This window comes from Hylobates moloch, unplaced genomic scaffold (assembly GCF_009828535.3).
Source record: "Hylobates moloch isolate HMO894 unplaced genomic scaffold, HMol_V3 SCAFFOLD_5, whole genome shotgun sequence".
In the NCBI taxonomy this organism is placed as follows: Eukaryota; Metazoa; Chordata; class Mammalia; order Primates; family Hylobatidae; genus Hylobates; species Hylobates moloch.
The window spans coordinates 124,653,288-124,661,718 of NW_026652280.1; positions in this window are offsets into that span (position 1 = coordinate 124,653,288).

Below are 8,431 nucleotides of genomic sequence, written 5' to 3' on the forward strand. Positions count from 1 at the left end.
TCTCCCTCTCTCACCTAGGCTATGGAATACAATTGTATGATCATAGCTCACTGCATCCTTGACTTCCTGGGCTCAAGCAATCTTCCTGCCTCTTGTTAAACTTGGGAAATTTTCAACTATTATTTCATTTAATAGGCTTTCTATTGTTTTCATATTCTCTTCACCTTCTGGGACACCAAATATTTGAATATTTGGTTGCTTTATAGTGTCCCATATGTCACATAAACTTTGTTAACTCTTTTTTTGTTTCGTTTTGTTTTAGTCTGACTAGATTATTTCAAAAGACCTGCCTTCAGGTTCTAAAATTATTTCTTCTTCATCTAGTCCATTTTTGAAGCTTTTGAATGTATCTTGTATTTTTTTTTTTTTTTTTTTTTTTTAGACAGAGTCTCGCTCTGTCGCCCAGGCTGGAGTGCAGTGGCACAGTCTCGCTCACTGTAAGCTCCGCCTCCCGGGTTCACGCCATTCTCCTGCCTCAGCCTCTCAGAGTAGCTGAGACTACAGGTGCCCGCCACCACGCCCGGCTAATTTTTTGTATTTTTAGTAGAGACGGGGATTCACCATGGTCTCGATCTCCTGACTTCTTGATCCACCCGCCTCGGCCTCCCAAAGTGCTGGGATTACAAGCGTGAGCCACCGCGCCCGGCAGTATCTTGTATTTTATTCAATGGTTACTTTAGCTCCAAAATTTCTGTTGGTTTCATTTTTATGATACCTATCGCTGGTAAAGTTCTCATGCACATCCTGACTTTTTTTTCTGCTTTCTTTGTATTGTTTTTCTGAGTTTTCTTGTATGCCACTGAACTTCTTTAATATCATTATGTTTCATTCTTTTCTAGGGATTTCATGATTTTTTTTTTCTTTAGAATCTGTTGCTAGAGAATTATTGTGATTCTTTGGAGACGTCACATTTCCTTGCTTTCTCTCTCTTTTTTTTTTTTTTTTTTTTTTTTGTATTTTTACCCTGAGGTCTGCACATCTGGTGTAACAGTCATATCTTTCCATTTTTTTGAATTTGCTTTTGTAGGAGGGGACTTTCCTGAAGATGCATCTGTGGTATTGTATCCGGAATTGGTGGGTTCTTGGTCTCACTGACTTCAAGAATGAAGACGCGGACCCTCGCGGTGAGTGTTACAGCTCTTAAAGTGGCACGTCTGGAGTTGTTCGTTCCTTCTGATGTTCGGATGTGTTTGGAGTTTCTTCCTTCTGGTGGGTTGGTTGTCTCGCTGGCTCAGGAGCGAAGCTGCAGACCTTCGCGGTGAGTGTTACAGCTCTTAAGGCTGTGCGTCTGGAGTTGTTCGTTCCTCCCGGTGGGCTCGTGGTCTCGCTGGCTTCAGGAGTGAAGCTGCAGACCTTTGCGGTGAGTGTTACAGCTCATAAAAGCAGTGTGGACCCAAAGAGTGAGCAGTAGCAAGATTTATTGCAAAGAGCGAAAGAACAAAGCTTCCACAGTGTGGAAGGGGACCCGAGCTGGTTGCCACTGCTGGCTCCGGCAGCCTGCTTTTATTCTCTTATCTGGCCCCACCCACGTCCTGCTGATTGGTAGAGCCGAGTGGTCTGTTCTGACAGGGCACTGATTGGTGCGTTTCCCATCCCTGAGCTAGACATAAAGGTTTTCCACATCCCCATCAGATCAGTTAGATACAGAGTATGGACACAAAGGTTCTCCAAGGCCCCACCAGAGCAGCTAGATACAGAGTGTTGATTGGTGCATCCACAAACCTCGAGATAGACCCAGGGTGCTGATTGGTGTGTTTACAATCCCTGAGCTAGACATAAAGGTTCTCCACATCTCCACCAGACTCAGGAGCCCAACTGGCTTCACCCAGTGGATCCTGCACCAGGGCTGCAGGTGGAGCTCCCCACCAGTCACTCGCCGTGCGCTCGCACTCCTCTGCCCTTGGGTGGTGGATGGGACTGGGCGCCCTGGAGCAGGGGGCTGTGCTCGTCGGGGAGGCTCGGGCTGCACAGGAGCCCCATGGAGGGGGTGGGAGGCTCAGGCATGGCGGGCTGCAGGTCCCGAGCCCTGCCCCGCGGGAAGGCAGCTAGGGTCGGGTGAGAAATTGAGCACAGCGCCGGTGGGCTGGCACTGCTGGGGGACCCAGTACACCCTCTGCAGCCGCTGGCCCGGGTGCTAAGCCCCTCATTGCCTGGGGCGGCAGGGCCTGCCGGCTGTTCTGAGTGAGGGGCCTGCCAACCCCACGCCCACCCAGAACTCCAGCTGGCCCACAAGCACCGCGCGCAGCCCCGGTTCCGGCTCGCGCCTCTCCCTCCACACCTCCCTGCAAGCTAAAGGAGCCAGCTCCCACCTTGGCCAGCCCAGAAAGGGGCTCCCACAGTGCAGCAGTGGGCTGAAGGGATCCTCAAAGTGGGAGCCCAGGCAGAGGAGGCGCTGAGAGTGAGCGAGGGCTGTGAGGACTGCCAGCATGCTGTCACCTCTCAGTATTGGTTGGGTAGCATAATTTGGCTTTGATTCTGGGTACATGCAGTAGTAATCTTCATCTGATTTATTTGGCTATAAACAGCATGATTAGTGTCTGTGATATCCTCAGGGGTTTAGGGCATAATTTTTAGTGGAGGCTGTGGTAATTTTGCTGGACAGGGACATAAGATGCGTCAGTCCTCAGAGCCCAGAGGTGGCAGTGGCAGGCTGAGCGTGCCTATCCCTAGGCCCCAGAGTTAGCATACACTGCCACCAATGTTAGCAGTTTCAGATGGGCCAATTCCTGGACCTCCAGGTGCTCCTGACAGCGTGATTGGTTGTGTGGTACAAGCTTCTGTGCTGTGACCCCGCTGCAGAGAAGAGCAGGGTTGCTTTCAGTGGCAACAGTTATAAACCGGCAGCTGGGAAGTACACATTTCAGTCCTAGGTGACAGCTTCAAGTGGGGAAGCCTTTCCTCGGAGCACTTGTAAATGCATAGTGGCCCTGTTGCCGGGGGCAGCAGGGTTGCTGCCAATGGTTTATGCTTTGGCCATGGCTGCAGGTAGGGCATGTCAATGAAACTACAGGGATGTGGAGATTCAGGGTCTGTTGGGCTTCAGAACAGGGTGCAGCCTCAGGGTGAGGCTCTCAAAATGGTGCCTTGCTATAGCTGTTTAGGACTTGAGGCTACATGGGTTACCAACACACAGTCTCCAGGCAGCTCTCTATGTTAGTTTCAGGGCCCATGTAGGTTGAGGGGCTCTCCTGTAGCTAGAAGACACACAAGAAATACAAGATAGAAACATGAACTGCTGGGGTTTACTCACTTACCCTTTCCCAACATCATAGATCCTCTCCAGGCTCCCAGTAAATCCTGGCTGACCAGGCTGCCTTGCTTCCCTCTCCCCTTGCCTAAGGCGTTACCTGTGATTTCTCTACTGAATTTCAGCATTCTCTCTTATGTGCTCTATTGGAAGTGTGATTTCCTTTGGTTCTTCTTTATGGGGGAGGTGAGTACCAGATACGTTTGGCAAGCCATCTTGAAGTCTTCATATATATTGACCTTGGTGGATTATTTGCTTCTGTTGATTATTGTTTTACCATTAGTTTTCAAGATGCGTTTTTATATCCCTGAAGCATACACCTCTTCACTATGTTACACTTAAAAAAAAAAAAAGAAAAAAAAGAAAGAAATACTCCCAGGTTAAATTATTGTATATAGGATAATATTACAAATGTCCACATATCTACCAATCAACTGTCAAATCTTAACTTCATGCCATATTAACTTCCAATCATGTTCAATGGTTTGTAAAAATAATTGCATAGTTAGTAGAAATTCCTCAATTCCTGCCTCAACTCCACAGTTATAGCTCTATTTCTTTCTCTCCGGAGATCACCAATATCCTGTATTTGAAGTTTAAAAGTATCATCCAGATTTTATACTTTTACTATATGTGTTCAAGGTTTTAAACAATAGCCATATTTTAAATATTAGGTTAAATAGAAATATATTCATATCTAAATATATATTATTTATCTAAATATCATTTATATTGCCTTATAAACTGTGTTTTATTTAATTTAAATTGTGATTTTACAATTTCTTCATGTTCATTCACATAGCCCCAGCTCATTAATTTTTACCTGCTAAACAGTATTTCATTATATACATGTCTATAATGTATTTCTTCCTTCTTATCTTGGGGAGAAGAAATCAGAGAAGTCTCTAAGAAATAGCATTTGATCTGAACTTAGAATAATACATAGACTTTTATTAGAGAAATACCAGAGAAAAAAATAATCTGTTCCTAAATGGCATTTTCTTTCATTGAGAAAAATACAACCTCAATATTTTTTGCTCTTAAAAAATAATGTCTTTTTTCTTTTTGATGATGGAAAACAATAAGGTTATTTTCAAATCCATAGTCCATTCAAGGTTACAAATAGAACAACAATTGTAGTGACTATATTTCTTTCCAGATATAACCCTAATTTAACTAAAAGAAAAAGTCCTTTGCATTTTAATGGTTTTGCTTTGTGGAAAATGAATTTTGTTGAAATAATCAGGCAAAGCTCCAATAATTAGGGTTTCTGTCACTTTTGGCTTGGTTGAAAGCAGTGTTAGGAATGGTTGTTCCAGAACCACCTCTTTGGAGTAATAGTGCCAGCTTTAAAAAATTATGTTGTTGTTGTTTTTTTTCATTTTAAAGAAAAGCTGTTTTACAAACACTTTTGCATCCTTTGTTACTGTAAACATTACTTTAGTTGCGAGCTTTTTGGACGAATATTTTCAGATCATGTTTTCTAGATGTTTCCCCTTAAAATATAGGAGGCTTTCATTTATTTGACTATATTTGAAGTCAAGCAAATTTGATAACATATTAGAAGTCAAGTAAATTCAACTATAATAATTTTTAAAGTTATTAATTCGACATGTCATATAATATATTTTTAAACTTTTTTGCTATTAAATTATTAATGTACATCATTATCATTTTATAGTCAAAAAAGATAATCCACCATGTAGATACTGATTTAGTTTAAGTTCAAATACTTTTAAGCACAACAAATTGCTTGCCTGTACTCTTTTGGATTCTAAAAATTTCTTTCCTGAAGATTTGTTATTTTATAAATTTGCTAATGTTTCTTGAAAGAGTTAGAACATCATTCTTTCAGGGATAAAAGATGAGAAATATGAAAACATGTAGCATTTTTAATTGAAATTGTTTTAATTAAACATTTACCTAATTCTTCATTCTTAAAAAAGTCTTTGTTTATCAGTTGAGCCTTAAGAATTTAGTCTGGGTTTGGAAAATGATGTTTCATCATGAGGCTCTAGTGAATACTTCAGTAACTTGATTCAGAATATTTTCTTTTTTTTTTTTTTTTTTTTTTTTTTTTTGAGACGGAGTCTTTCTCTGTCGCCCAGGCTGGAGTGCAGTGGCACGATCTCGGCTCACTGCAAGCTCCGCCTCCCGGGTTCACGCCATTCTCCTGCCTCAGCCTCTCCGAGTAGCTGGGACTACAGGCGCCCGCCACCACGCCCAGCTAATTTTTTGTATTTTTAGTAGAGACGGGGTTTCACCGTGTTAGCCAGGATGGTCTCGATCTCCTGACCTCGTGATCCGCCCGCCTCGGCCTCCCAAAGTGCTGGGATTACAGGCTTGAGCCACCGCGCCCGGCCAATTCAGAATTTTTTCTATTTGACTAAAAAAAATGCCTTTACGTTTCTGCTTTTCTCTTAGTCACTTGCTCTTCTTACGTTCTGTTTATATACACCACAGAAAATAAGAACAAGCATATTTATATATAATATATAATAATATATCTAATATATAATTTACATAATATAATCTAATATATACTATATAAGATAAATACATTGTTTATGTATATTTAAATATTTACAAATATATAAATATATATAAGCCCCCTGGCTTATAACTCCACTAGCGCTTGTTGTAGTCTTTTGTTACACTGTTGGGTATGTTAAACCTCAGAGACAGGCCTCAGTAAACAGAATCTCTCTGACCTTCCCCTACCCTCTTTTCACTTGTTCCAATCTTCCCCAGCCTTTCTGATAGTGGATCTTAAGAGGGTCCCACCCTATTCCCTGGGGGAAGGAATGCTGACGTCATAAAGCTTCAAGGAAAACCCAAGAAAACTGGAATCTGAGGCTATACTGCTAAACTAAGACATGAGTTCAGAATTCTTTTTGTTGTTGTTGTTGCTGTTCTAAATTGATAGGAACAGTTTCTGCAGTATCTCCTACATGTATAATTTCCCATGTCTGTTCCTTTAGAAGACATTATAAATTTTTTCTTTATTTCCTAAAAAAGAGATTCATGGTTATATGATTACCTAATTAAAAATAATTTAATGTGCTGGATTAACATGGTGTTTTGAAGGAAGACTGGAAGAGTTACCTGGCAATTGATCAAGGTGTTTTATCTTTTAGGCCAACAATCACATAAAAATAGCTCATAAATCTGAAAGGCTGATTACTCTGGCAGTAGTGGGAACATTTTTACAAAAGAAAATTGAATTAATGAGAAAGGGCTTTTTAATGTAACTGAAACACAGTATTCTTGAGCTCTTCCTTTTAGAACAGGTATTATTATGTGTGTCATAGGCATATTTCATTGAATGTTTTTAAGAGAGCAATAAGAACTCTCGAGGTATTTCTCCACAGTATTTTAAAACTAAAGTACTTTAGGGATAAACAATAAATATCAAAATAATTTTAGAACTTTTGAAGTAACATATATTTAATATAAGCAGCATGGTTGTGTATTGACTATTAATGATCATTTGAATATAAATTAATTGAGCATTTTATAGCCAACACAATTGATTTCACTCGAAGAGTCTCTGTCATTCTGAGGCAGTAGATGAACATGCCAAATAATCAGATTCATGTTCGCTATTTGTCTACAGTAAATGAGCCAGCTTAATGTAGATGTGTAAATTTAATATATAGCTAAGATTTGATCTATTGTAGTATGACAGCATGATCTACAACTTTGGTGTATTCTACACATCTTTAAAGATAGGTATGTCTTGGCCGGGCGCGGTGGCTCACGCCTGTAATCCTAGCACTTTGGGAGGCCGAGGCGGAAGGATCATGAGGTCAAGAGATCGGGACCATCCTGGCTAACACAGTGAAACCCCGTCTGTACTAAAAACACAAAAAATTAGCCGGGCGTGGTAGTGGGCACCTGTGGTCCCAGCTACTCGGGAGGCTGAGGCAGGAGAATGGCACGAACCCAGGAGGCGGAGTTTGCAGTAAGCGGAGATCGCGCCTCTGCACTCCAGCTTGGGTGACAGAGCAAGACTCCGTCTCAAAAAATAAAAAAATAAAAAAATAATAAAGATAGCTATGTCTTTTTCCTTTGAACTAAAATTTACAAAACTTGACACAATAAGAAATATTTTGCACAGAGAAATAGATAAAATCATCTTCGTCATATCAGGTGTTCAGAATCAACACCTTTAAGAGGACATTTAAAGGGCCATTAGTGCCCTTGATCAATAGACTATATGGCAATGGCTGGATAATAAGAAATAATGAGTTATGGAATTTTGTACATAAATATTCTCTGATAAATACAATTTACAGGCTTGATACTATTGGAAATAGAGGAGCTTCTTTCCTCAAATATGCTTTTCCATTACTTAAATCCGTATCTATCCATATAATGAAGCTGAAATTGGTTCCATAATTGCTCATTTTTATGCATTTTATATAATTTGATTTAAGAACCAGTCTATGACATTTCTACATAAGTAATGCAAATAGAATATCACTTACAATTATGCCAGAGACAGTTATGACATACCTCTGTTACATGGAGTTATATATAAATTTATGATATAGAAAGGAAAGGACAGCACAGACTTGTAAATCAATTCCAAAATTCAATGGCCCAGCAATGTTGCTTCATAATAGTGTAAGAAAGTCAAATAGAAGTCCTTTATAACAATTTAGTTAGAAGACAAGACACACACCTGTCATATGGTTGTTGATCTATCTAAATAAAGGGACTTATTATAATAAACAGTTGGCTGAGTGCAGTGTCTCATGCCTGTAATTCCAGCACTTGGGGAGGCCAAGGCAAGAGTTTAACTTGACTCTAAAAGTTTGAGAACAGCCTGGGCAACATGTGAGATCCTGTCTCTACAAAAAATAGATAAACATAGTTAATACTATCTTCAGGATTGATTGCATTACACAAAAAGTGAGTAGGACTTATATAGTCCTAGCATCTATTATAGTCCTAGCATCTATTATAGTCTGAGCATCTATTAAGTGAGATTAGAAATTTTACAGTTACCACTTTTAAGGTTGACAATATGAAGAAAATATCAACAAATATTCTCATTATGTTGGATTTATTGAAAAAGATAAAATACTAGCCTGGAAAGACTAAATTTAAAATGATATGCTTTTATACACAAAACCACTGAATGAGGTTTTTTTTTTTTTTTTTTTTTTTTTTTTTTTT